The 27,359-nt window shown below is 40.4% G+C and overlaps 1 protein-coding gene and 1 non-coding gene across 2 annotated transcripts in view; both read right to left on the bottom strand.

The window, feature by feature from the left end:
• DCX (doublecortin) overlaps positions 1-27,359 on the bottom strand; it is a 431,453-nt gene that overhangs the window by 73,802 nt on the left and 330,292 nt on the right. The gene's annotated exons all lie outside the window — the stretch shown is intronic.
• LOC136154993 (U2 spliceosomal RNA) lies at positions 21,191-21,381 on the bottom strand. The gene has a single exon (XR_010660686.1). It is a non-coding gene; the product is annotated as a U2 spliceosomal RNA (small nuclear RNA).

Raw genomic sequence — 27,359 nt, 5'->3', positions numbered from 1 at the left:
TCAAGAAAATATTTACTTACTAGATCACCGGTTTATAATAAAAGGATATAACTCAGGAACAGCCAGATGGAAGAGATGCTTAGGGCAAGGTATGGAGAAAGGGCATGGAGTGTCCATGCTTTCTCTGAAGATGTCAATCTCCCTTGCTGTCCATGTGTTCACCAACCCAGAAGCTCTTCAAACCTTCTCTTCTGGCTTTTCATGGAGGCTTGATTACATAGGCATGATTAATTAAATCATTGGTAATTGGATATCCTTTCAATCTCCAGTCCCTCTCCCCTCCCAAGAGGTCTGGGTGTGGGGCTGAAAATTTCAACCCCTTAATCACATGGCTGATTCTCCTAGGAACCAGCCCCCATCCTCAGGTGCTTTCCAAAAGTCACCTCACTGACATAATAGAAACATCTTTACAGCTCTCATCATTTGAAAAATTCCAAGAATTTTTAGAGCTCTTTGACAAAAAACAGGGACAAAAACCAAAGATTCATTTCTTATTATGAATCACAATATGAATTATGAATCACAGTTCAGTTCAGTCACTCAGTTGTGTCTGACTCTGTGACCCATGGATTGCAGCACACCAGGCTTTCCTGTCCTTCACTATCTCCTGGAGTTGGCTCAAACTCATGTCCATTGAGTCAGTGATGCCATTCAACCATCTCGTCCTCTGTTATCCCCTTTTCCTCCTGCCTTCAATCTTTCCCAGCATCAGAGTCTTTTCCAATGAGTCGGCTCTTCACATCAGGTGGCCAAAGTATTGGAGCTTCAGCTCCAGCATCAATCTTTGCAATGAATATTCAGGATTGATTTCCATTAGGATTGACTAGTTTGATCTCCTTGCTGTCTAAGGGACTCTCAAGAGTCTCCTCCAAGACCACAGTTCAAAAGCATCAATTCTTCTGTGCTCAGCCTTCTTTATAGTCCAACTCTCACATCCATACATGACTGCTGAATAAAACCATAGCTTTGACTATATGGATCTTTGTCAGCAAAGTAATGTCTCTGCTTTTTAATATGCTGTCTAGGTTGGCCAGAGCTTTTCTACCAAGGAGCAAGTGTCTTTTAATTTCATGGCTGTGGTCACCATCTGCAGTGAGTTTGGGGCCCAAGAAAATAAAGTTCTATTGTTGTTTCCATTGTTTCCCTGTCTATTTGCCATGAAATGCTGGGACCAAATGCCATGATCTTAGTTTTTTGAATGTAGAGTTTTAAGCCAGCTTTTTCATTCTCCTCTTTCACCTTCATCAAGAAGCTCTTTAGTTCCTCTTTGCTTTCTACCATAAGGATGGTTTCATCTGCATATCTGAGGTTATTGATATTTCTCCCAGCAATCTTGATTCCAGGTTGTGCTTCATCCAGCCCAGAATTTCACATGATGTACTCTGCATATAAGTTAAATAAGCTGGGTGACAATATACAGCCTTGACATACTCCTTTTCCTGTTTGGAACAAGTCTGTTGTTCCATGTCCAGTTCTAACTGTTACTTCTTGACCTGCATACAGATTTCTCAAGAGGCGGGTCAGGTGGTCTGGTATTCCCATCTCTTGAAGAATTTTCCAGTTTGTTGTGATCCACACAGTCAAAGGCTTTCGCATAGTCAGTGAAGCAGAAGTAGATGTTTTTCTGGAACTCTCTTGCTTTTTCTATGATCCAAGAGATGTTGGTAATTTGATCTCCGGTTCCTCTGCATTTTCTAAATCCAGCTTGAACATCTGGAAGTTCTCAGTTCATGTACTGTTGAAGCCTACTTGGCTAGCGTGTGAGATGAGTGCAATTGTGCAGTAGTTTGAGCATTCTTTGGCATTGCCTTTCTTTGGGATTAGAATGAAAACTGACCTTTTTCAGTCCTGTGGCCACTGCTGAGTTTTCCAAATTAGCTGGCATATTGAGTGCAGCACTTTCACAGCATCATCTTTTAGGATTTGAAATAGCTCAGGTGGAATTCTATCACTTCCACTAGCTTTCTTTGTTCGTAGTGATGCTTCCTAAGGCCCACTTGACTTTGCACTCCAGGATGTCTGGCTCTAGGTGAGTGATCACACCATCACGGTTATTAGGTCGTTAAGATCTTTTCTGTACAGTTCTTCTGTGTATTCTTGCCAATCTCTTCTTAATATCTTCTGCTTTTGTTAGATCCATATTGTTTCTGTCCTTTATTGTGCCCATTTTTTCATGAAATGTTCCCTTGGTATCTCTAATTTTCTTGAAGAGATCTCTAATCTTTCCCATTCTATTGTTTTCCTCTCTTTCTTTGCATTGATCACTTAGGAAGGCTTTCTTATTTCTCCTTGCTATTCTTTGGAACTCTGCACTCAGATAGGTATAGCTTTCCTTTTTCCTTTGCCTTTAGCTTCGCTTCTCTTCTCAGATATTTGTAAGGCCTCCTCAGACAACCATTTTGCCTTTTTGCATTTTTTTTCTCTTCTCTTGACCGCCTCCTGTACAATGTTACAAACCTTTGCACATTGTTCTTCAGGCACTCTGTCTATCAGATCTAATCCCTTGAATCTAATTGTCACTTTCACTGTATAATCATAATGGATTTGATTTAGGTCATACCTGAATGGTCTAGTGGTTTTCCTTGCTTTCTTCAATTTAAGTCTGAATTTTGCAATAAGGAGTTCATGATCTGAACCACAGTCAGCTCCAGCTGCTGGTCTTGTTTTTGTGGACTGTATATAGCTTCTCCATCTTTGACTGAAAATAATATAATCAATCTGATTTCGGTATTGACCATCTGGTGATGTCCATGTGTAGAGTCGTCTCTTGGAAAAGGGTGTTTGTATGACCAGTGCGCCCTCTTGGCAAAACTCTGTTAGCCTTTGCCCCACTTCATTTTGACTCCAAGGCCAAACATGCCTGTTACTCCAGGTATCTCCTGATTTCCTACTTCTGCTTTCCAGTCCCCTATGATGAAAAGGACATCATTCTTTGTTGTTAGCTCTAGAAAGTCTTGTAGATCATCATAGACCCATTCAACTTCAGCTTCTTCAGCATTAGTGGTTGGGACATAGACTTGGACTACTGTGATATTGAATGCTTTGCCTTGGAAACAAACAGATCATTCTGTCGTTTTCGAGACTGCACGCAAATACTGCATTTCAGCCTCTTTTGTTGCCTATGAGGGCTACTCCAGTTCTTCTACAAGATTCTTGCCCACAGTAGTAGATTTAATGATCATCTGAATTAAATTAGCCCATTCTAGTTCATTGATTCCTAAAATGTCAATGTTGACCACAAGGCCCAGAAATTCTACTTCTAGGTATATATACCAAAAAAATGAAAGTAGTAACTCAAATAGAAACTTGTATGTAATGTCCATTATAGTATTATTCACAATATCCAAAAGGTAGAAACAAATATTCAACAGATGAATGTGTAAACAAAATGTGACATATACATACAGTAGAGTTGTACTGTATTGATGTATTCATACAATTCAGCTACAAAAAATGTAGTTTTTATACATGTAGATTGGACTTTGAAAACATTATGCTAAATGAAATAAACTAGATATAAAAGGACAAATATTATATTTAATTCTACTTAGGTGACATATCTAGAATAGACAACATCATTGAGACACAAAATAGATTGAAGGTTACTACAGGTTAGGAGAAAGGGGATTGGGGAGTTATTGCTTAAAGGTAACAGAGTTTCTATTTGGGTGATATAAAAAGTTCTTGAACTAGGTAGTAGTGATGATTGAACAACACTGTGAATAAAACTAATGCCACTAAACTGTACATATGAAGTGGTTACATAATAAATTTTTATAATATACATTTTACCAGAATCAAAAACATTAATCATAGAGTATACCAAAACTATTGAATTTACTTTAAATGATGAGTTGTATATTATGTAGATTATATATTAATAAAGCTGTCAAAAAAGAGAAATGTAAAGAAAAATTTTTCTATAATTTATCCAGGATTTAGTTGTAGCAGGAAGATTTTTGGAATACTTAGTCTGCCATACTGCAGAAGCAGAAGTCAAATTTCACCTATTCAATTGTGAAGTCTTCCTTATCTTCCAGTCTAACAGAACCACCACCACCAGCATCACAATATAAGATCCAAGTGAGTAGAGCCTCATCTGTCTTGTTCACTGTTGTATCTTCACTAAGTTAAAAAAGTCAAATATTTAAAAAAATATTATTGTAATATCTTGTAATAACAAGAGTAGGAAGAGTCTAAGAACCATGATAATTAAAACTTAGTGTCATAATTAAGGATATTAGAGTATAATAAGGTGATTCTAGACTACTAGTGACCATTCAGTTCAGTTCAGTTCAGTTCAGTCGCTCAGTTGTGTCCGACTCTTTGCGACCCCATGAATCGCAGCACACCAGGCCTCCCTGTCCATCACAAACTCCTGGAGTTTACTAGTGACCATTAGCACCACTTATTACAGAAAGTCATAAGAGATAAAAGATTGACTTGTTTACTAAACTCTAGATCTAATTATATGCATTAAGAAACACAATGTCAATGCCCTCCCCAACTAAAGACCATTTCTTTAAGCACTTTAGTTACTCTATGGGTTTTATCCTTTCTCTCCCCTTCAACCATCAAAGCATGCATTTCATTTTTTTTCTTTTTAAGAAGTTTTATTCATGCAAATTTTTTCATTAAAAAATTATTGAAGTATAGTTGATTGACAGTGTTGTGTTAGTTTCAGCTGGATAGCAAAGTAAGTCAGTTATACATATACATGTATCCACTCTTTTTTTTTTTAGATTCTTCTCCCAAATAAGTCATTACAGAGTATTGAGGAGAGTTCCCTGAAAGATACTTGAAAAGTTCTTGAAGACAGTGACCATGGTTTGCCTTGTGGCACCTTAGGGCTTCCTTGGTGGCTCAGTGGTAAAGAATCCACCTGCCAATGCAGGAGACATAGGAGGCTCGAGTTCGATCCCTGGATCAGGAAGCTCCCCTGGAGGAGGGCATGGCAACCCACTCCAGTATTCTTGCCTGGGCTATCCCATGGACAGAGGAGCCTAGTGGGCTACAGTCCATGGGGTCACAAAGAGTGGGACATGACTGAACAAAGCACGGCACACCTTAGGAAACAGTGTGGACTGGCTGATTGTGCAGGGAGGGATTATTGATAGTCTCTTCCCACTATCTTGCGCCACCCTCTGGAAATTCTCTGCAAGCTAGTTTAACTACTCCTACGGCAAGTCATATTAAGGCTGACTCCCTCTTATCCTCCAGCACCAGATCTGATTGGATCTCTCTTCTTTTCCTGGTGAAGAGTGACTAGTCCTTAGAAGCTCTTCTCACAGGTGTCTAGGAAGTAAAGTACCATGTGAAACTCCAGGAATAAATCACATTTCTGTCAACTGATTCCTTCCACTGGTCTTGGACTCAAAGCCAATGGTGACTTTTCATCCCACTTCATTCTAGAATTTCCCCCCGGAAAAACCCAGTTAGACTGAAATTTAGGCAGCCAGATCTCAGCTGGGCTATTGGCCCTTAAGGTTATTCTTTTCAACTTTTAAAATAATTTTTCTTTGAGTGGTGAGAGGTCATAATGACCCCACACATCTTTTGGTTGTATTGCATTTGTCAAGTGATATCAGCTCCATTACTTCATTTGGTTCATCAGCCTCATGTTTTATTAATGAAGCATGAAAGCCCATCAGGATTAAGCAACTTGTACAAGATCACATTGCTAGTTAGTTACAGAGCTGATACTAGAACTCCAGATTGCTTTTATTCTGCTACACTGGGTACTTAAGCTAGACGACAAAGGTACTCATTTCCTATATGGGGAGACAGAGGTAAGGAAATATAGTAGGGGATCCTGGATTGTATGAAAAAGACATGTGACCTGGGAAAGAGAGCCATAGAAGGGGACATGGCAAGGAATAAGACTTTATCCTCTGTTTTACCAGGCGCTAGTGTGATTTAATAACCTGAGCAAGGCTGTGCCAGATCCCCTGGAAGCCTGGCAACCCCTCAGTGCTCAAGGGTGTTTTTTCCCTTAGCTTTTTTTTTTTTTTTTGCCATTTTCCGAGAGTCTGTGTCAGCTCCCACTTGGGGCCTCACAGGGATGAGAACAGCTGCAGAGGCTCTGGAGTTGGGCTTCTGAGTCCATGCCCAGGACTGACACCTGCCCCTCCACAGGGCCCTGGGGACAAGTTGGCTCCGAGAAACAGGGACGAGACAGAACTCCATTCATCAGAGGGAACTGGGATGGAAAAACCCTGCCTGATCCCTTGGCACCACTAAGCTCTAAGGTTGGCCCTGAGCCCTACACAGCACCAGATTCTGTTCAGTAGGGTCAATTAAGAGAAGCAAGTGTACTTATAGGGCCCACTGCAATTATCAATTGCATGTTAACAGTTATCTGGTATCTACTGGGCACAAAGTAGAGTGGGAGTATGGCTTTGGAATTAAGTAGAGGAAGGAAGGGTTTTTTTAAATTAATTTATTTTTTATTGAAGGATAATTGTTTTAGAGAGTTTTGCTGTTTTCTGTCAAACCACAACATGAATCAGCCATAGGTATATATATATCCCCTCCCTTTTGAAACTCCCTCCCATCTCCCTCCCCATTCCACCCCTCTAGGTTGATACAGAGTCCCTGTTTGAGTTTCCTGAGCCATATGTAATCTCCACCTTGGTTCTAAGGTTAAAGCTTAGACTTAACTCGAAATCTTCAATAAGCTGCTATCTCTCTGGGTCTCAGTTTCTTCTCCTATAAGGTGAGGATGCTGTTCTAGAGCCATTTGTGGTCTATGTTTCTTTTCCTTTACAAGCCTTTTTGAGAATTTGATGAAAGCTATGAATTTTCCTCCCAGAAAAATGCATCTGTGTACAGAAATAGCTAATTTTGCATATAATGTAGGGAGTTTAAGGATTTCCCTGTGGCCTATCTATAGACCTTAAGTTTAGAACCTCTGGACTAGTTGATTTCTGAGGTATCTTCTAGCTCTGACAGTCTACAAAACATTCCAGGTTGGACACAGTTAATAAGCAGAGACATCAGGGCCAGAATGCTGGCAGCTGTCATGGAATCCCAGAGGCTTAACTGTACCCCCCTTCCCAGGCTTCCTGAGACTCCAGTCCAAGGGAAGCAAAAGGATATAAGCTCATTCTCTGCAAACTTAGTCCAAGGGAAGCAAAGGGGTACAAGCTGATTTATAGCAAACCATAGGCTGGAGTAAGCATCAGACAGTTGCCTCCCAGGATGCTGGAATTTAGCAAGGATACAAACTTTGTGGGAGAGTGTAGGCACGAGAGTTGTGGCCTCTAAATGTTCCTCTGTAGTTGGTTGTGGATAAGACAAAAGAGAATGCATGGTGCAATTGGTAGGGAACAGATAGCTTGATTATAGATGCTCAGAGGTGGTGACTTAGGAGTTAACTCTCCACACGGCTGCACAGAATACTAATGACCAGAAACCTACTGCATTTCCTTCTATAATGTTCCATCCTTTATAAGTATATATTTTACTACAATAAAAAGTCAGGGGAGAAGTAAAGAAAGAGATTTGGTGGGTATATTAGTCAGGATATCAGTAAAAACAAACAAACAAACACATGACATTCTCAGAGTAGATAAACAGAGTAGAGTTTAATAAAGGCAACAAATTACAAAAGTATGGACAGGGTATAAAGAAACCATAGGACATGCTGAAGTATCTCAGGACTAGTAATAATGGGAACCATTACCGCCCTTAGAGCTGAAAGATAGAGGAGAGGTAATAGATACCAGAACCCAGGAGAGAACATGACAATTATACAAGGAGAGCTTCCTGATAGGAGCTGTGAACTTCAATGAAGGGATGACCAGCGCCCTTGCTGGCAGGGTACCAGGGAATAAATAGCCTAACCTCACTGTTCTCCTCCTTGCCAATGTTTCCCATTGACCAAACACTACTGGAATTTTGGAGACAAGGGAGCCTGTTGATAAGGGGCAGCCTCCCAGGGCACAGAGCAGGGTGGAATAGGGTAGAAAGTAGAGAGTAGATCTGGAGAGGAGGGTCTAGAGAGTAGGTCTGTTGCTGCAGGTAGGAGAAAAGAACTGTTACTATAGCCTTGACTATGACATCTATCCGGTGGGCACTGTGACACTTGGGTAAGGATAACTGAAGAGGTGTGAACTATAATTAAGCGATAATACTAATATCATTTTGCATTTGTAAAAGCTCTTCCATGTTTCATGCTGCTTTCCACCCCCTTGTCTCTTTGGAATCATAAAGTTACCATGGAGACAAAAGGGTAGTTCTATTTTACATGTGAAGAAACTGAGGTTCAGTCAAGGTAATGTAATTTGTAAGATCAAATATCTATAAAGAGGGAAAGAGACTAGAACCTAGGTTTGGACTCCTGGTCCAAGGCCATTTCCACTATACCCTGTCCACAAAACTGTTCTGACAGGCCTTCAGAGGACTCTTACTTCTGACAGACATGAAAATCCACCACATGAGCAAAAATGAGGAAAAAGAGTGCATAGACTTCTTCCTTACTCTTTAAAAAAAAAAAATCTGGTAAGAAAAGTGGCTGAGTCAGAAGACAGAGAAGTGGGTACAATATTCTTTGCAGTATTTCCCAGAACAGAAGTTCTTAGACTTAGTTCTTACCAAATGACCCCAGTCAAAGTTCTCTAGCCTCTCTCCTTTATTCCTAGCCTCTGGGTGTTCCACCTCATCAGTTATATACTTTCACTGTAAATGATATGGTTGAATGAAAGTAAAAAGAAATGGAAATGAAGAAATTAAATTCAAGGTAAAATGAAAACAGGAACTTAACATGTTTTTTACAACTCATTTGCAAAAAATATTTTCACATTTGTCCCAATTTGCATGTAAACCAGGAATGAAAACCATGAGGAAATCTACCCTTCAGTTTGCAATTAAGTAGGATTTCAAGAAAATTCTGAAGGCTCAATATTCTTAGGAACTGCAATAGTGCCTAATGGGAGAGATGAGCCTTGCACTGGATGTGAAAGAACATCTGTTGGGATTAACTTCCCAACAGATCCTTATACCTGCTACCTTAGATTTCCTGCTCTGAAGATAATTTAGAAGTCTGTGGACCCTAGAATGCTTCAGACCAAAAAGCTTTCACAATCCATAGCTTTTATAGCAGTGGTTCTCAACCAAGGGCCATTTTACCTCCTCCTAACTTCCCAAGGACCATTGGACATTATCTGGAGACATTTTTGGTTGTGACAGGTTGGATGGATGCTACTGACATCTAGTGGGTAGAGGTCAGAGATGCTGCTAAATATCCTACAATGCACAGAACAATGCCACACAACAAAGAACTATCCCTGCACCAAAATGTCAATAGTACCAGGGTTGAGAAACCATACTCTAGGACATTTCTTGTCAGTCAAGGTAGCACCTTTGCTGTGACCACCACACTCTCCACTCCCCACCTGTAAAGATGGCTTCCTTACTCCCACCTATGGATCTCAGGCTGACCATTCCCTAAAATGAGCTCAATTTTAGCAGGCTTCTGGGTGAAAGTCAAAATTATCTCATTTTCTAGGGTGGTATTGTTGTTGTTACCATTGTTCATTGCTGTTTAGAGTTTTTGACACTTGGCCTTGCTTTAACCCCAGTAAGAAGCTTATTTCCTAGTTCCTAACTGCTTTTTTGGTTAATGACTCACAGCCTGCCTAGACCTCTGGTTTTTGCAAAGTTCTTGGCTCTTCTAGTCCTGGCATCCTTCACAGGCTCTGAGGTCCAGCTTCATCCATGGTTCCAGTACAACACTGCCTTACTCATTCCATTCTGGGACACCAAATAGGGTCTGGACTGGTAATTACACTAGACCTGCTGCCTCTTGAATCTGTGTGAGAAAGTTGCCAACTCCAGGAAGGAAAAGACTCAATGAAATATCAGCAAGAGGTCCTCTTGCCATAACTGTCAAAGAAAGCTGTAAGAGAAAGAGAAGATGTACTCTGGGGCAATATATTTCAGAAGACTTCTGTGTCAGCTGGCTTAAGCAGAGACAGAAAGATGTCCTACCCAATGTTGTTTGAAACGTATTTAAGTGTGCACTTCATATTTGAAGGAAAAAAAAAAAGCTAAGGATAAATTGATACCCTACAGTTGCTATAATGTCTGATTTGGACATTTCTCAAATGTTGGGCTCATAGGCCTAGAAAGTAGTATAAAGAAGGAATTTGAAACAACATAAAAAGTGTTAGGATGATAACCATGAAGACAGTAGCACTATCTGCTATTTTCCTAACAAACCTCCATTCCTGAATTTTGAGACTTGGTGTGATATTGCGCCAAGGGATTGACTTCTAGTTCTGGTTCAGTCACATACTGCAATGTGACCATGAGTAAGTCACTTAAATACTCTATACCACAGATTCCTCATCTGAAAAACGGAACTAATACTACTTTGACTGCTTCATAGTGGATTTCTTTCAAATTTAGAACAAAAAGAGAAAGTGTGTATGAAAATGCCTTGAAAAGCATTAATGCTATATGAACGCAAATTATTATAATTATTTTGTAAAAGCTGTGTGACCTAAGGGGAAATAAGCTGGGGCCAAGAAAAGTTGGCAAAATTTAACACAACATGGTAAATCAACTATAGTTTAAAAAAAAGAAAATTAAAAAAAAAAAAGAAAAGCTGCTAAAGTAAGTTAGGTTTTGGCAAAGAAAGAAACAAAAAACAGAGAGAGACAGACAAAAAGAGACACCCAGCATGAACTATCTTCACCCTATTTCATAGCACAAGAACTAGAAGGAAAATCCACTGTATTTCTCTGCCCTTATAGAGCACTTTACTTTCACATTCTGTGCATAGTAGTACCTACCTTCTTTCATAAAATCTCTGCAATAAAGGACTCCCCAACATTATTTGGTAATACATTCCAGAATCAACCCTTCCATCAAAAAATTGTTCTTTGTTCTGACTGTGTTTACTTCCTGAATAGCACTCACTGAGTACTTGTGAGAAGGCAGCCACCATGGTAACTGTCAGGGATACAGAAAGTAACAGACACAGCTCCCATCCTCAAGGAGCTGCTAGTCTGGTAGACATTTTTGTGTTGAGTCCCTTCTATCACAATTTAGTTCTCTTCTTGCATCTGACCTACATTTAATGGCCTGAAAAATTGACTTTTGGACCTTGTTTATACAAGCATCTAAACTGCTTAGCCATTCCAAGTTTTGACTCATACCAATTGCTTTTTGAGTCTGTTAAGATTGCGAATTTACACAATTAAATTAGTTTCCCTTAAGAATGGGGGACATCATCCAAGTCAAATGTATTGGCAAGGAACGCCAACTGGTTACTGGGAAAGGATCAGTTGCCTGCAAATTTCTGATAAGGTAAATCATGCTAGAGTGTTCATAGCTTAATAGTGCATCCCACCCAACCTTGGAGGTAATGCCTAGAGAGGACCATAACTGAACCTTAAGGAATAAAGCTCTAATAGTAGACAATTCATACTCCATAAAATCTGCTGAAAGATATCTGAGGGCTTTTGATGGTCCCTTGAAATGCTCTCTTCATGTAAACCATCTTTAAAGTTCAGTTTCCACCTTCTTCTTGCCATTCATCTTCCCATTACACAAATCACCATTTTTTAAATGAGCCAAATTGGTTCAAACTCAGCCAAAAGTCAAATGCATAAAGAAGTAAGGCTTATACCCATGCTAAATGAGCGCTTCTATGACAACCCTCAAGGAGGCTAGAAGACAAAATGCTTCTCTCAGGATATCCAGGAGGAACAGCCAGTGAAAGTCCTGTATTCTACCCCTCCTCACAAAAAGGCTTTTCTTTTCCCTTCTTCAAATCCATTCCACCTCCCACACAGAGAGGCAGGACTAGTGGCAAGTTTAAGCAGGAATGCAAATTGAGGGATGTGTACAGGAAGACAGAAATAGACTGTATAAAATGGCAGCCCGTGTGATCGCCTGGAAGGAGCTCAACTCAAACCTTTCCACTGAGAGCAAAGCAGCTCCTGTTTACATTTGTCCCTTGCATGAGCTGCTGGGATCAGGAATCGGGCTTTCAATGGTTTATAGCAACAGGGCACAGCCCCTTAAAGGGCTGAAGGCCCACTTCTCACTGTACCTCTGACCAAATAAGTGGTGAGATTCACACTGACAGGGACAAGAACCTGAGCTGGGCTGAACCTGCATGATAAGATTTCCCAGTCCCAGTAAAAATCAGACCTGCTGCAGCTTCTGCAAAGCAATCACAGTGCTGGGTGGGAAGACAAGCTGCAGTCACAGCAATGTCATTTTCTTTGCATGTATACAGATCAAGGGTCATTTAACTAATCCACAGTTGGAACAGAGAGTTTAGATGAATTTCATTTTCCGGTCATTGAAGGCTAGCCTTTTTAAAAATTCACTTATATTTTGGTTCCAATCTTGTTCAAGAAAAGGCTTCTTAAAAAAAAAAAAAGCCTGAACACTAGATTTTGGCTATTTGCCACTCTCTTATTACGGTGGTGGTTTAGTCACTAAGTTGTATCCGACTCTTGCAATGCCATGGACAGTAGCCCACCAGGCTCCTCTGTCCATGAGATTCTCCAGGCAAGAATACTGGAGTGGGTTGCCATTTCCTTCTCCATGGGGTCTTTCTGACCCAGGAATCGAACCCAGGTCTCTTGCATTGCAGGCAGATTCTTTACCAACTGAGCTACAAGGGAAGACTTATTAAGGTAGAAGATTTAAAAAAATTACTGCAACATCTTTAAGATCATGTCTTTGTCTCCTCTCAGTATCTAGCACAGGACTGGACATGTGGTAGGTTCAGAAAAAAATCTGTTGCTTTTAGTATTCTAATGAATCATCATTTTACTGTATTTTTGTGTGTATCTACATAGTTGATATTCTCTTTTTCACATATATACAGCTGAAGTGTATCTATTATTAACCTAATATCTGCAGTTTCTTGAAACTGTTTTGTTTATTTTCTCTGTCACTAACAGTCACTGACCTAGGTCCTCATCTGGAACTCAAGGGCAGATGTGCATTTTTCTGGTCATTTTTGTGCTGAGGTTACACTTTAGCCATCCAAATTCAGCTCAGAGGAGACAAACTAGAGCAAGAGGAGAACATGGAGCCAAGAGAAGGGGAGGGAAGAGAGACAGGAAGAGCCATCTGAAATGCTTGCTGGGCCAAGGTTCAGAGAAAACTGCCTCCCTAGTCTTGGCTGTCTTTCTAGGCCAGGCCTCTGTCAATAACACATTTATTGGCCATCCTGACTTCAGCCTCTGATTTGCCCAATTCAAATAGACATTTTCCAAGAAACAGCTCTCCTAGTCATGGCCCCTGACCATTACAAACAATGCTGTTGAAAGGTCCGAGTGAAAAGGGCCATTTTCTCCAAATGAGTCACCACCACCTGGAAAGTTCTTGGAAAATGGAAGAGGCGCCAGAAGACTAAAGACAAGAAAATGTTGTCCTACTTTTTGAAAAGGGCAAGAAGTATATCTCAGAAAATACAAACCAATAATTAACTTGATGTTGGTACCCAGAAAAAAATATCTTAAAAGGGTTATTAGAATATTTTTTTATGATAGTAGACACAAACAAGGGTTGACACAAGCTATGCCCAGTTTACTTTTCTTTTGATAAAGTAGACATCTCAGGGTTTGGATGCAAAAATACATTTAAAAACATACAGGAGTACTGACTATGCCCTGGGCCAGGCTTGGCAAAACATTGCCTCCTGAGCTCATGGCTCATGCCTCACAACACTCACACTGAGTTCCTACCCAACCTCACAGTCTTCCTTAGTAGATAGTCACCATAGTCCACCTGCTGACCCAGGCTCAGGTCCTGGAGATCCAAAGAAAATATGACCTGAAGGAATTCATAAAATAGCAGAGGAAGTATGTTATTTAATACAATTCTATTGTATAGAAATGGGGCCTGTCAACACTGCTTAAAGGATGAGGAATTTGGACATAGTAACATTTCACAGTGCTCAGTCTCTCAGTCGTGTCAACTCTTCATGACCCCATGGACTGTAGCCCGTGAGGCTCCTCTGTCTATGGGATTTTCCCAGCAAGGATACTGCAAGTGAGTTGCCATTTCCTCCTCCAGGGGATCTTCCCCACCCAGGGATCGAACCCACATCTCCTGTGTCTCTTGCATTGCAGGCAGATTCTTTAGTGCTGAGCCACCTGGGAAGGCCCAACACTTCACAGAGGAGGTAGCAATTGAAATGAGTCTTAACAGATGAATAGGAATTCTCCAGGTAAGGGAGGAGAAATGCCACAAAAATAAAACGTGAGTCTGAAGTTTTTGAAGTTAGGTCTTGGTTATGTATTTGTTGGTAAATTGAAGAACTTGGGGTTGAAAATCAGTACAAGTTATAGTCTTATTTCAAGGGCCTTGCCAAAAGAGATTGATGTTGGATGACAGAATCAAGATTTAGAAAAAAGTTTAAAGGCAGGACTGATGGGCCAAAACAAAGGATTTCTAACATTCCTTTGAGTTCTAGGAGAGAGTATATTTAAGACATTTAATAAAGTTCCATGTTTAAATCTCCAAATTCAACAGTATAAGATGGAACAAAATGGATATTAACAGTGGCCCTAGGACTTTAGTTGATCTTAAGGTTAATATGAGTCATTAAAGTGGGGGATGGCTAATAGTGAGGAATAGTGTGACATCATTAAAAGATCTCTGGAATGGAAGTTAAGAGACCTAAAGTTTACTTCTATCAGTTTTGCTAAGTAACTGTGTGGCCTTAGTGAGTTATTTCTCTTCTCTAGTCCACATCATCTCTGAAGAAGTTGGACTCAATTCATGGTTTTCAAATGTTGTTCAGACTCTCAGGATTCTCCTTGGGCTGGATACTTGGGAAACAAGAAGGAAGTTGAAATGATAAAGGTTCTATAACCTCTCACCCTCCTTTCATTTCAACAAGAGAAACTTCACAGTTAGCTGTTTTAAGGATTCGAGTTCTGGCTAAGACTTCATTTATAAAAGGATTCCATTGCAAAAAAAAATTTTTTAAAAGCATTTTGCTTCAACATTGCAATGTATAGCTTCTCTGTGTCCTGCAAGGGTCAGACAATATCTGAACTCTCTTCCAATCTGGACATTATGCTTTGAGAGGAACATTTACAAAATGGAGTACAATTAAAGAAAGATGACTCAGGGTGAGAAAGGTATATATATTGAAAATAATTGAGTTGCTTATCTTGGAAAACTGAAGATGTAGAGAGTATGATAAACATATTCAAATATTTGAGTGGTTATCCTATTGAAGAAGGATTTATCTTATTCTGTTTAGTTCTAAAAAACTGAACTGGAACTATTGGACAAAAAATTTCAGAAGAGATTTTGATTTATAAGAAGCAACTTTTAAACATGTAGCTTTGCAAAGTAATGAGATTACAGTAAGAGTAGAAAATGAGGAATAAATTATGCAAAATAAGGGAAAAATTATCACTGTTTTCATACTGTATGATTGTCTACTCAGAAAATTAACTAAAAAACCATTTGCTCCAGAATGATAGTTCAGCAAGGTGGCCACAAACAAGATCAATTTACAAAAATAACAGTTTTCTGGACTCCAGGAATAGTCATTTATAAACAGTTATAATAAAAGCATTCCACTCACAAAAGCAAGCAAAATTATAAGATATCTTCATATCAGGGGATGAGATGGTTGGATGGTATCACCTACTTAGTAACAGAACAACAACAAAGAATAAATTTCAGAAATGCACTGGACTTACTTGGGTTGAAAACTATAAAGTCTTGATTGAATAAAATAAGAGATTTTCATTTAAAACTAGATTTTAAACATTCCAAATCTCCCTAAATATAGATATAAAATCCAAAGCAATGCAAATAAAAGTCTCAATAGAACATTTATGAAAATTGACAAACCAATTCTAAAGTTCATATAGAAGATAAAATGTACAAGGATAGCAAATGATACTAGGGGGGAAACTCCCAAGAAGTGGGGACTTAACAATATCAGATGTCAAAACAGACGATAGTATTTGAAATACGGTAATACTAGGATAGGAACCGGAGAAGGCAATGGCACCCCACTCCAGTACTCTTGCCTGGAAAATCCCATGGACAGAGGAGCCTGGTGGGCTGCGGTCCATGGGGTCGCTAAGAGTCAGACACGACTGAGCGACTTCACTTTCACTTTTCACTTTCATGCATTGGAGAAGGAAATGGCAATCCACTCCAGTGTTCTTGCCTGGAGAATCCCAGGGACGGGGGAGCCTGGTGGGCTGCCGTCTATGGGGTCGCACAGAGGCGGACACGACTGACGTGACTTAGCAGCAGCAGCAGCAGGACAGGAATAGAGAAATTAGTTCATGAATGGAACTTATAGATGAATTGACAGTTAAGATGAAATTTCTTGCCAATAAAAAAACAAGTAATTATTTCATAAATTTGATTGAGACCTTGCCTATCTATTTGAAAAAAAGGTAAACCCTTCCTCCCAGCTTACATCAAAAACATGCAAAGAAGATGAACATAAAAGAAAAAAAATGTTTGAAGAAATATAGAAGAATACTTTTTATCATCTTTGGGTAAAGAAGGACTTCTTCAGCAAGACCCAAATCACAGTAACCATAAAATAGAAATAATAATAAATTTGATTTTGCCAAAATTAAAATCTTTTAATTTCATTTTCTACAAAAAAAGACATAAATAAATCCAAAATTCTATTTATGCTTTTGGATTGCTTGAATCACCCAGAAATGATAATGGACTAACATATTATGTGTGTTTTTTAGACAATAAAAAGCATTGAGTTTCTTGCTTGGGAGATGTTCAGAGTTTAAAAGATCACTTACAATAAGAAGAGATTTTATTTTGCATGGAAAATGAAACTGGGTGATGAGTAAAGGCTTTGGCCCTAAAAAAGTTTCATGCTTCTAAGAGGGGAAATTGTTAGTATCTTTAAAATAGCTAGACTTCAAACTCCTGCTTTCATTTCTACACCTTTTGAAGTTTGGTTTTATTAATTTCAGCTAGGCTCTTAAACTGTTATTATAAACCCAATCTTCAGGTCCATTGGGAACTATCTCCTTATAAAATGCGAAACATAAACCAATCCCAAATACCCAGCTAAGGAAATAAACAAGTTATTTTCCATCAAAGGTTCATTTATAGCTTCTTGTTTCCTCTATAACTGATTTCAAATCATTTGTACCTTTCATTTACAGCTATAATACACTAATCCAGGGTTTACCCTTATCATAGCTGACTTGTTTTTATCCCTCAGTGAATGATGGAAAACATAAGCATGAAAATGAAATTAGTGATAACCAAGCCAACTGTGTTATCTACGTCTTGAGTTTAAGGGATTAGCAATGGTCTCCATGGAAATCTCTGGGTTTTATGAAAAAGAGCTATTCCAGTTAGTAGCAACCATGGAGCTGCTACATTCATGATTTCAGCTTGCTCCTCATTTCTGTATCAGGATCCTGGGTCATATGGGAAAGGCTAGGGATTCAGTTGGAATCTTCTTTTTTCTGCCCATGGGACAGAAATATAAGAAAGGCCTTGCAAGAATTCATAGTAATAGATAAGAGGTCAAGAAAAGGATTGTGGGAAAAGAGCAGGGTTTGAAGAGATAAAATGGAATGGTTGAGAAGATGTGGAGAAAGCATCACTACTTCAGTTCTTAAGAATTCTCTAGAATCAAAGTTTGAGTTAAAATTTGTTCAAAATGCCATCTTTGTTCCATTTCCAGCATCTGCATTACCTTTCATCCTTTTCTCCTTCTATGTCAATTCTCTTTGAGAGACACTGAGTGATATTTTGGCAGATCTTAGGAGCAATTATGATACAAGAAATGTACTGGTATGTCCTTGTTTCAATTTTAATGTAAATATAGTTCCCTGTGGTATTCAGTCCCTACCCCCACTGGCCATCTCAGCTATACAACTTGCTGGCACAATTTTATTTACCCTTAGGCCCCAAGGAGCAAGATAGGCTTGTTCCTGCTAATGAGCATTTGTTGTGGAGAAGACAGTGGCGTTGAGATCACAGGAAAATAGTAAACTATCAAAGGTAGGCTTCATTCTCGATCACTCACAACCTTCCTAGATGAAAGCACAACTGACAAGTTAGGGGTGACTGTGGCAAGTGCATGCATGCTTAGTCATATCAGTCGTGTCTGACTCTCTGCGACCCCATGCACCACAGCCCATCAGGCTCCTCCGTCCGTCCATGGGATTCTCCAGGCAAGAATACTGGAGTGGGTTGCCATTTCCTTCTCCAGTGATAAAGTATGAAGTGAGTGAAGTGAAGTCGCTCAGTTGTGTCCGACTCTTTGTGATCCCAAGGACTGTAGCCTACCAGGCTCCTCCACCCATGGGATTTTCCAGGCACTGGAAAAAAAACCCACTGGAGTGGGTTGCCATTTCCTTCTCTAGACTGTGGCAAGGGACAGCCTTATACAAAGGCAGACTCACAGGGTGAGATGTCTCCTTGGGATGAGAGTAGAGAGATGGTAAGATGCCCTACCTTTGAAAAATGCCTCTTCCCACGTGTGTGTGCATGCTTAGTCCTTCAGTCGTGTCTGACTTTTTGCGACACCAAGGATTGTAGCCCATCAGGCTCCTTTGTCCATGGGATTTCCCAGGCAAGAATACTGGACTGGGTAGCTATTCCCTTCTCCAGGGGGTCTTCCTGACTCAGGGATCAAACCCGGGTCTCCCACATTGCAGGCGGATTCTTTACTGTCTGAGCCACCAGGGAGGCCCCTGCCTCTTCATATACTTCTGCCTGAATACTTGGCTTTTCTTCATTTTAAAAACATCAGAATCACAACTTTTTGGCTTTTTTGGTAAAAAAAAATTATATTTAGCACCTATGTGGTAGATGCCATGCCAAGTGCTGGGGGTACACTGATGAACAAAAACAGACATGGTTTGGGCACTCATGTTGCTTACATGCTGGTAGGGCAAACATATTGATCAAATAGTCACCCTAACAAATGGAAAATTACAACTGTGGTAAGGCTACCAAGGTAAGCTACATGACGCCTATACAAAGGAACATAATTTACACTACTTATCTACCTATCTACCTCCTTATCTGACTCCCCCACCCCCTGCCACTGACTTAGAAAAGAAGACCATCACCATAGTAGTTGATGTAAGGAAGAACTTAACCTGCCTAAACTCAGACAAAGGTGCAGAAGTCCTTCCCCTTCCCCTAATACCTCTTGGGAACTGGTGAGAACATCTGCTCCATCACAGATACAAGCCAACTGGGAGACTGATAAGGCAGAAGATCTCATGTACATGTGAGACAGAAGGATGGCAGTCAAGCAACATGTTGGTAGTGGTGATTTGAAATGATTTGTATTCACTGTCCCCCAGCAAAGATCAGGACCCCAGTGGACAGAATAGGAGGATGTATGGGATAGGGCAACCAAAAGAGCAGAGAGGACCACTCAAGAGCCAGTTTTGGCTGAAACTCTGGAACCCCCATTTGGTGATCTTAAAATTCACTAGGACTAATCATTCATCTTCTTCGCCACAAGGGCCATAGCTTACAAGCACTCTGGTTTCAAATAATACCCAAGAGTCTTGAAGATGCTGTACATCTAGTTTTATTCCTTAATCAGTATATATCACATGTTATACTTTTCCTACTTTTCCTTGCCACATCTCTTTCAGTTTATGCCTGAGGGTGGGCAGGAAACTCGTTGATACAACTACTTATTGGGAGTGGTCACAATCACCCAACCCCATCTTTGGTTTTCTCATGTGGGCTAGACAACAGATGTTCTTAATGAAGATTAACTGAAATTTAATGGTCCTAATTGCCATTTGCACGGGCAGCAGATAACATTCAGTTCACACGCTGCCTTTCATGCTCCTTTATGCTTCATCACATATCAGATTTGTATTTGACTGGAGCGAATCTGACTGGCAGTACCTGCTGGCTATTCAGTGTCAAGATGCTGGCATAGCAAAGACTCACAGTCCAGGGAAACACAGAACTGTGGTGAGAATGGGCCTTGCTAATTTGTTTCCTAATATAGCTATGCTCTTGAGTTCTCAGTAATGGCAAAAAGGGGTCATTTTGGTCTGGGTGGGACTCAGGATCTGTGTTATGGAGGAAGGACAGACAAGATACTTGGTAGACTGATTTCTGTGTCTTTGTGCAAACTGATCCTGCTCTCTTCTGTTTTTTAAAAAAAAAAAAAACTATTGGAAAGGTCTTATAAAAGTGAGCAGGGGATGTGAACATCACTGAGGAGAATATATGACAGATTCAACAAATACATGAGGAAGATGCTCCATCTCAGCAGTAACAAGGGAAATGCAAATTAAAACAAGAACAAAAGAATTACACTATTTCTCAACTATCTGATTGGCAAACATGAAAAACAAAACAAACTGTTGGGTTGGCCAAAAGTTTCATTCAGGTTTAAACCCAAAAAATATCAAGTGTTAGTGAGGTTTTCAGGAAATTAAATTTGTCAGCTCTCTGGAAGGCAATTGGTTGTAACTGATAAAATTTTAGATGTGTGTTTTTTCCATAACCCAGCAATTTTTATACCCTTTTGGAAACCCTGGCAAGCATGTTCAAGGAGGCACGTACAATGCAGTATTTGTAATAATAACCCCAGACTGGAAGCAAACTAAATGTTATTTAGTAGGGAAATAGAAACTATAGAATACTATGAATCTGTAAAAATCAATGACATAGTAGATATATTCCCATAGTTACACACAATATATGTATAAAAGTATAGATAAAGCTCTGAAAAGTTGTAGCCACAAAACTGGTTATCTCTGGGAAGGGGTCTGAGGTGGAAGAAGCCAGGTTCAGGTTGGTCAAAGACATCTTCACAGTCTTATCTGTAATACTGTAATATTTTACAAGCACAATGTGTTCAGATATTATTTATGTAATTAAAAATCAATTTAAAATTCAAAGGCAACATAGTTATGTTAGAGAATTTACAAACCAGAGGAAAGAAAAAAAATGCATTATCCTGCCACCTAAACACTCCCCTATGATAACTATGATGTGTATCCTTCCAGTATCTTTTTTTTTTTTTCAGGAGACATGGGAGGAGCTTGGACAACAGAGAAGAGATGGGTATGAGGCATGAGAAATGAGGATGGAGCCTGATAAGATTGACCCTGATAGCTCAGACCTGAGTGTCAGGGCTTCAAAAATCCAGTTGCCTGTGAGTTTAGAACACCACTTTCATTCGGACTGGCAGTTTTGTCCCCGGAGAGGATGCACCATTCCTGGAAGTACTGAAATACTAGGCCGATGCTTGGAGTGGATGGAGCAAGCTCCTATTCCAACTCCCTGCTCCAAAAATCCATTTAATATACTGTCCTCAGATAGAGGACGTATCAGGTATTAAACTGATAAGAACAGATACTACGCTTGATCTTATTCAAAAGACTGAGAAGCGATCTAGTATCTTTTTAATGTTTCATATAGTTGTGATCATAATGTGTATCTTGTGCCTCTAATACAGACATCGGAGTTGGGTAATTTTCTGCTGTGCGGGGCTATCTTGCGCACTGTAGGATGTCTAGCAGCATCCTCAACCACTAGTCACTAAAGGACAGCAGCACTCCCACAGCTGTGACAATCAGAAATATGTCTCGGCATCATTAAATGGCCCCTAGCAAAATCACCCCTGGGTTGAGAACCATTAGATTGAATATATCATTAGCATAATGTTATGAAATGAATCTTCATAACCTATCCTACATTTCCAAACTTAAATCCAGTGAGTTGTCTATTCTGTTCTCAGATCCCTGGCCTGTGGATTTCAACCCTGGCCTTTAGAACTTGACCTTTCTCTCTGACTGCTCCTTTTCTAGGTAAGTTGACTTGGGACTCCTTAACCCAGAACTGTACTCTGACCTATCACCACTAAAGCAATTAGACAGTAAAAACCAAGTCTCTTCCCCTGACATCTGTGGACTAATGTTCAGCTCATGGGACAGGGAACAGGGATAGCAATCAGGAAACCCAATAAGACTGTAGAAAGTAATCAGTCCAGAGACACAGCTGTGGGTCAAAACCACTGGGCTAAGGGCCAAGGCTGAGAAGAGGAAGCCAACTAGATCTCACCCCAGAATCAGCTCGCAGAACAATCAGAAGCATGGTTCCCTGGCTAACAATGCTTGACTCTTCCTGTCTGTTTTATTTAGATATTTTCCAGGCCCCCAGGGCATAATCAATTCAGAGGCCATGGAAGGGATGGCATCTGTGCTTATATTCCAAATCGATAAGGAGAGGTTAATGCCAGAAGTCAGGCTTATTCTTTAAAGACACATTTACTAAGCACCACGCATCAAACATTGCTAGGTGCTGAGGATGCCAAAATGACTCTGAAATGCTTTTGTCTAAAATCTGTTTGCCACGTGATTGCCAGAGAAAAAGATCTCTCAGGAATCAAAATGTAAAACTAGTGAGAGCTCCCTTCAGTTTGAGCCCTTAATTAGACCACGTATCACCCGTATTTCACTTTGCCTCTTACAAGGGCCTGGGGAGTGAAAATTACATTATGAGATTCTGTGGCTCCGAGACCCCAATTCAAAGAGAGGACTGAGTTCATTTCCAGAGCATAGGGAGGGTGGTATCAAATTTCATCCTGTTAGCTCACAACATGGAAATTGGAACTTCCTGCTCCCTACACTCCAAAAGTGCTCGTGTGGCCCAGGTTTCTGCAGCTCTGAGCAAAGTTGGAGGAACCTCCTCCTGCGTCCCTGTCTGTCTGGCCCCTCACTCCGGTGTCCCAAGGGAGTGCAGACAGGTTGAGCACTTTATTTCCTCAGGGGTTGGATCACTTCCCTGTCTGCCCATCTGGCCTTTTCCTGACGAGATGTTCCCTGACAATTTGAGATCTGCAGACACAAAGAAAACAGCCAAGTGAGACTGACCCTGGTGTGCAATCTGGAGAGATGGTAAAATATCCTCGTAGCAGGAAAGGGAACGTGACCAGATATGCCTTGTAAATAACCCACTGTCTTCTACAGAGCGAGATGAGTTCAATCAGGGGGGTTTCCACAATGCTTTCTTGAAATTTGGGGTTTTATTGTACCCAGGGTCAGTCGCAGGCCAAACGCTGGACTGCCTCCAGTTGGAGTCCAATAGAGATAATTCCTTGCTGTGAAATACATATTTAATAACTCTACTGAATGCCTATTTCCTTTGTCTTCTTGTAGTCTTTCCTTTGTCATAGGTTTCTCTTGCACTAATGGGGCCTAAGGGAGTCACAAATAACAATGTGCTGTGTAGTAGACTGTAGTAGATTACTCAGTGGCTGCTGGCAGCAGGTTCACAATACTGGGTCCCAGTAACAGCCCCTTCTCAATTTATGTTTCCAAGTCCAAGAATTACTGGTCACAGTAATCAGGGGAAGCTTAGAGCAAAACTGAGGAAAAGACCAATTAGTTTTGTTAGCCCCCAAACCCCTAGTTGTCATTCCCTTCCTAGGACACCCATTCTTTTCCTGAGTTGAACAAGCCATCCTGTCCTACTCCTAAGACCCTTTATTTATAGCAATATATAAACATAATCTTGCTAAATAGCTAAATACATTATTTTTCCTTCCAAGGCATTTCCAACACACAAGTTGGAGGGTGAGAGAGCTCTTTATTATGTTCAAAACCATACTATTGACACTTGTGTGTTCAACTCGCTTGAGCTCAGCCGTAGGAATAGGGGATCTAGGTCCCACACCCTGACATTTCCGTTTTCTCAAACACATTTATTGAAGAGACCCTGCCATTTATACTTCATCTGTGATGTGCCAAACTATTAAAATTACAGTGGGTTCATGGAAAGCCACATGTGGAGAGACAGGGGTTCTCCCTCTGTGGTTTTGGAACCTTTAGCCACCAGGCTATATGAGATAAGTGTGGTTTTAACATTGCCTCTTCCAAAACCATAGTCTCCATTTCAATGAAAAAAAATATCCATTTTTCTCAGGCTTCAGGTCCTACAGCTCTCTGTGGAAAACAACAATGATCCAAGTGGCCTGATTGAATTTAAAGACCTTCCAGAACCACAGGGTAGTGCCAAACCCTGTGCTTTATTAATTATGCCATGATTACTTTTATCTTAGGGGGCCTGAATCTTTTTGTTCACTACATTTGAATATTTCCTGGCTCCTATCAATCTAATGTTGGAACACGTTGATAAAAGTTCAGGTTACTGGCAACTGGATTCAAGAGAGTAGATATGAGTTTATGGAGAATTGAAAATTGAAGAATCCCAATTACTACCCTGTATTTCTTGTTTCCATGTTCCCATCCCTGTGGATGGAACCATCTTTTCTCCCTTGATAAGTGAAAGTGAAGTCGCTCGTGAAAGTGAAGTCGCTCAGTCGTGTCTGACTCTTTGCGACCCCATGGACTGTAGCCTACCAGGCTCCTCCGTCCGTCCATGGGATTTTCCAGGCAAGAGTACTGGAGTGGGTTGCCATTTCCTTCTCCAGGGGGATCTTCCCGACCCAGGGATCAAACCCGGGTCTCCCACATTGCAGGCAGACCCTTTCACCGTCTGAGCCACTAGGGAAGTCCACTAAGGTTCCCCTAGTTATCTCTTAATCTGTATCTCCTAATTTAATTCATATATTTATGTCTTTTTATAAAAGCTTTATTGGGAGATAATTCACATGCTATACAATTACCCATCTAAAGTATACAATTCAGTGGGTTTAACATAGTCACAAAGCTGTGCAACCATGACCACAATCAATTTTAGGACACTTCCATCACTCCAAAAAGAAACCTTAGGGTTTTCCCTGGGGGTTCAGTGGATAAGAAGACTCTACACCCCTAATGCAGGGGGCCCAGGTTCAATCCCTAGTCAGGGAACTAGATCCTACATGCTACAACTAAGAGTTTGCATGCCACAAAGAAGATTGAAGATCCTGCATGCCACAACTAAGACCCGGTGTGGCCAAATAAATAAATAGATAAAATATTTAAAACCAAACAAAAGAAACCTATTAGCAGTCACTCTCAAAATCCCTCCAACTTCCCCAGCCCTAGGCAACCAATCTATTCTTTCTGTATATTAGTTCCATATATTTTAGCAAGAACTTTTAGAAAACCTGTATTATCCAAGGGAATGACTCCCAAAGGGGTACTTTCTGGTGTGTGGCAGGTCCACGAAAGGAAGCATGTGGCACAGTGGTGGCCCTATGGCTGGCACATGTCAAATCACACACATTTCCAAGAGTCAAAGGTAGTGGGAAGAGGTACCCTAACGGCTTGAACCAGCATAGCTGGAGAATCCCCCCTCTTTGGCCCAGTTTCTTCTCATAGGTCCTGGGTCTTCAATCCTTTACCACAAACTTCCTTTCTGACAAAGGAACAGATAAAGTGCCCCCTCCCCAAACACCCACCACATACACACTTACCCTGCTCTAAAGATTTCTAATAAGAAACATTTTAAGTGATCCTGCTGCCATCCAAGGGGTAAGAAGTATATTTTGGGAAGATGCAGCCAGTTTAATGGTACCCATTCACATAAAAAAGATGCCAAAGAGCATTCCTTTCTGACCTTGAAGAGGTTCATGACAGTGTTCTGCCCCAGTAGATACTTTTCTTTATTGTTCTAATAGCTATCTATAGAGCTATGGATAACTTGTCAATTGGTTCAACAAACATATTTTGGGCGTCTACTTTGAGCTTGACACTGTGCTGGATGTCAGGCAAATGAAAATGAACACAACAAACCATTTTTACAAACCCAGCCTGGGTGTGCCTGCCTTTTATGGAAAATTCTGTCTATTCTCCAAAAGGTACCCCAGAGCAAAATGTATCTCTCTCTTTGGCTATGCTTAGTTGCTGAAAGTATCAGCCAAATTAATCTTTGGTTTAAGACTTTAATGGCCCTGCTAAATGACAAGAAACATGTTGATCTATTTTCAGCCATTACTCCTTAGTCATTTCTCAGAATAACCAAACACTCCCTGAGCAAAGCCTTAAGGGTATGGAACTCTAGCTAGATGGTGTTTGGTGGAGGGAGAAAGATGGAAGTTACAGGTCCTTGCTATTCAATGTGTGGTCCATGGAACAGCAGTAAGAGCATCACTTAAAGGTTTTTAAGAAGTGCAGAATCTCAGACCTCACCTCAGACTTCCTGAATCAGAAGCTGCACTTTCACAACATTCCTATTTGACTCATAGGCACTTCTGAGAAGCACGGGTCTACAGCAGAGTTTTTCAGCCTTAGCACTACTAACATTTGGGACCAGATAATTCTTTCTTGCAGGGGGTGGGGGAACTGTCCTATGCATTAGAGTGTTTATTAGTATCCCTATACCTATTAGATGCCAGTAGCACCCATCCCACCACGTTGTGACAAACAAAACTATCTCCAGACATTGCCAAAAATATCCCATTGTGGGGTGGGGAGGGGGGAATAGATTACCTCAGATTGAAAACCACTGGTCTATAGAATGCTTTATTAATTTCCAGTCATTCAGGTATAACCTTCAGAATTTTTTTCCATCACCACATACACTTTTTAAAAAATGACTGTTTTTTGTCTTTAGAAATTAGCCTCATCCTAAATAGTAATAGTGATGAAATAATAGGACAGATGTGCTATTTTTTCTAGTACATCTAAAGCCAAATATAACTATTAGAATTTGAAATGCTTATCTAGGAAACCCATAAATATATCATGCATCATGGGTGGAGTGTCTACCAACTTTTAGAAAACCCTGGCCCTGAGTATAGTTGTGGAGTAGGGCAGGTCCAAAGCATTGGACGAATTTGGGTTGCCAGGAATGTTAACAGGATGCATAGTGCTTGGAAGTAGAGAGAGGCCATTAAAAGCAAATTTATTTCTCTACTCAACTTTGTTTCTGACCAGGCCAAAGTAGTAGGTTTAGATATTAGAACATTAGACCTACCTATATTTTGGAGACTCCAGGAGTAGCCGTTTTGACTTGATCTAGCATATGGCTAATTTCATTTCTCTCCAAACTACCGGTGACTACACTGGTTCCCCAAATGATTCCATTATAGTCTGACACAAATTTCACGCAACGCTTCTTTGGCCATATGTCAGTCTAATTACAGAGTCTTTGCTTCTCCTGGCAGAACTGCCTTTCATATTCAGGGGAGATAATAATCCCATCTCTGAGTTACATCAATGATTAAATGACCTGGTTCACTGCTTCTCAGCTGAATCAGCAGCCTGTGACCCCTGGCACATTGATTGCAGAAGGAAATATTTTATGTGACTTTAACGTATGGGTCATTTACAACATGAGTTCCTTCCCACATAAAAGCCATTATAGATCCATGAAACTTGAATAGGGGGAAGGGAGAGAGGGGGGAGGTGACAGAAAGGGAAAGAAATGGGAGGTGAGAGACAGAGAGAGAGAGAGAGAGAGAGAGAGAAATTCTGTGTAGG

Source organism: Muntiacus reevesi, chromosome X, assembly GCF_963930625.1.
Source record: "Muntiacus reevesi chromosome X, mMunRee1.1, whole genome shotgun sequence".
Taxonomy (NCBI): Eukaryota; Metazoa; Chordata; class Mammalia; order Artiodactyla; family Cervidae; genus Muntiacus; species Muntiacus reevesi.
Note: the sequence above shows the minus strand (reverse complement) of the source record. Positions and strands in the feature narration are given on the sequence as shown.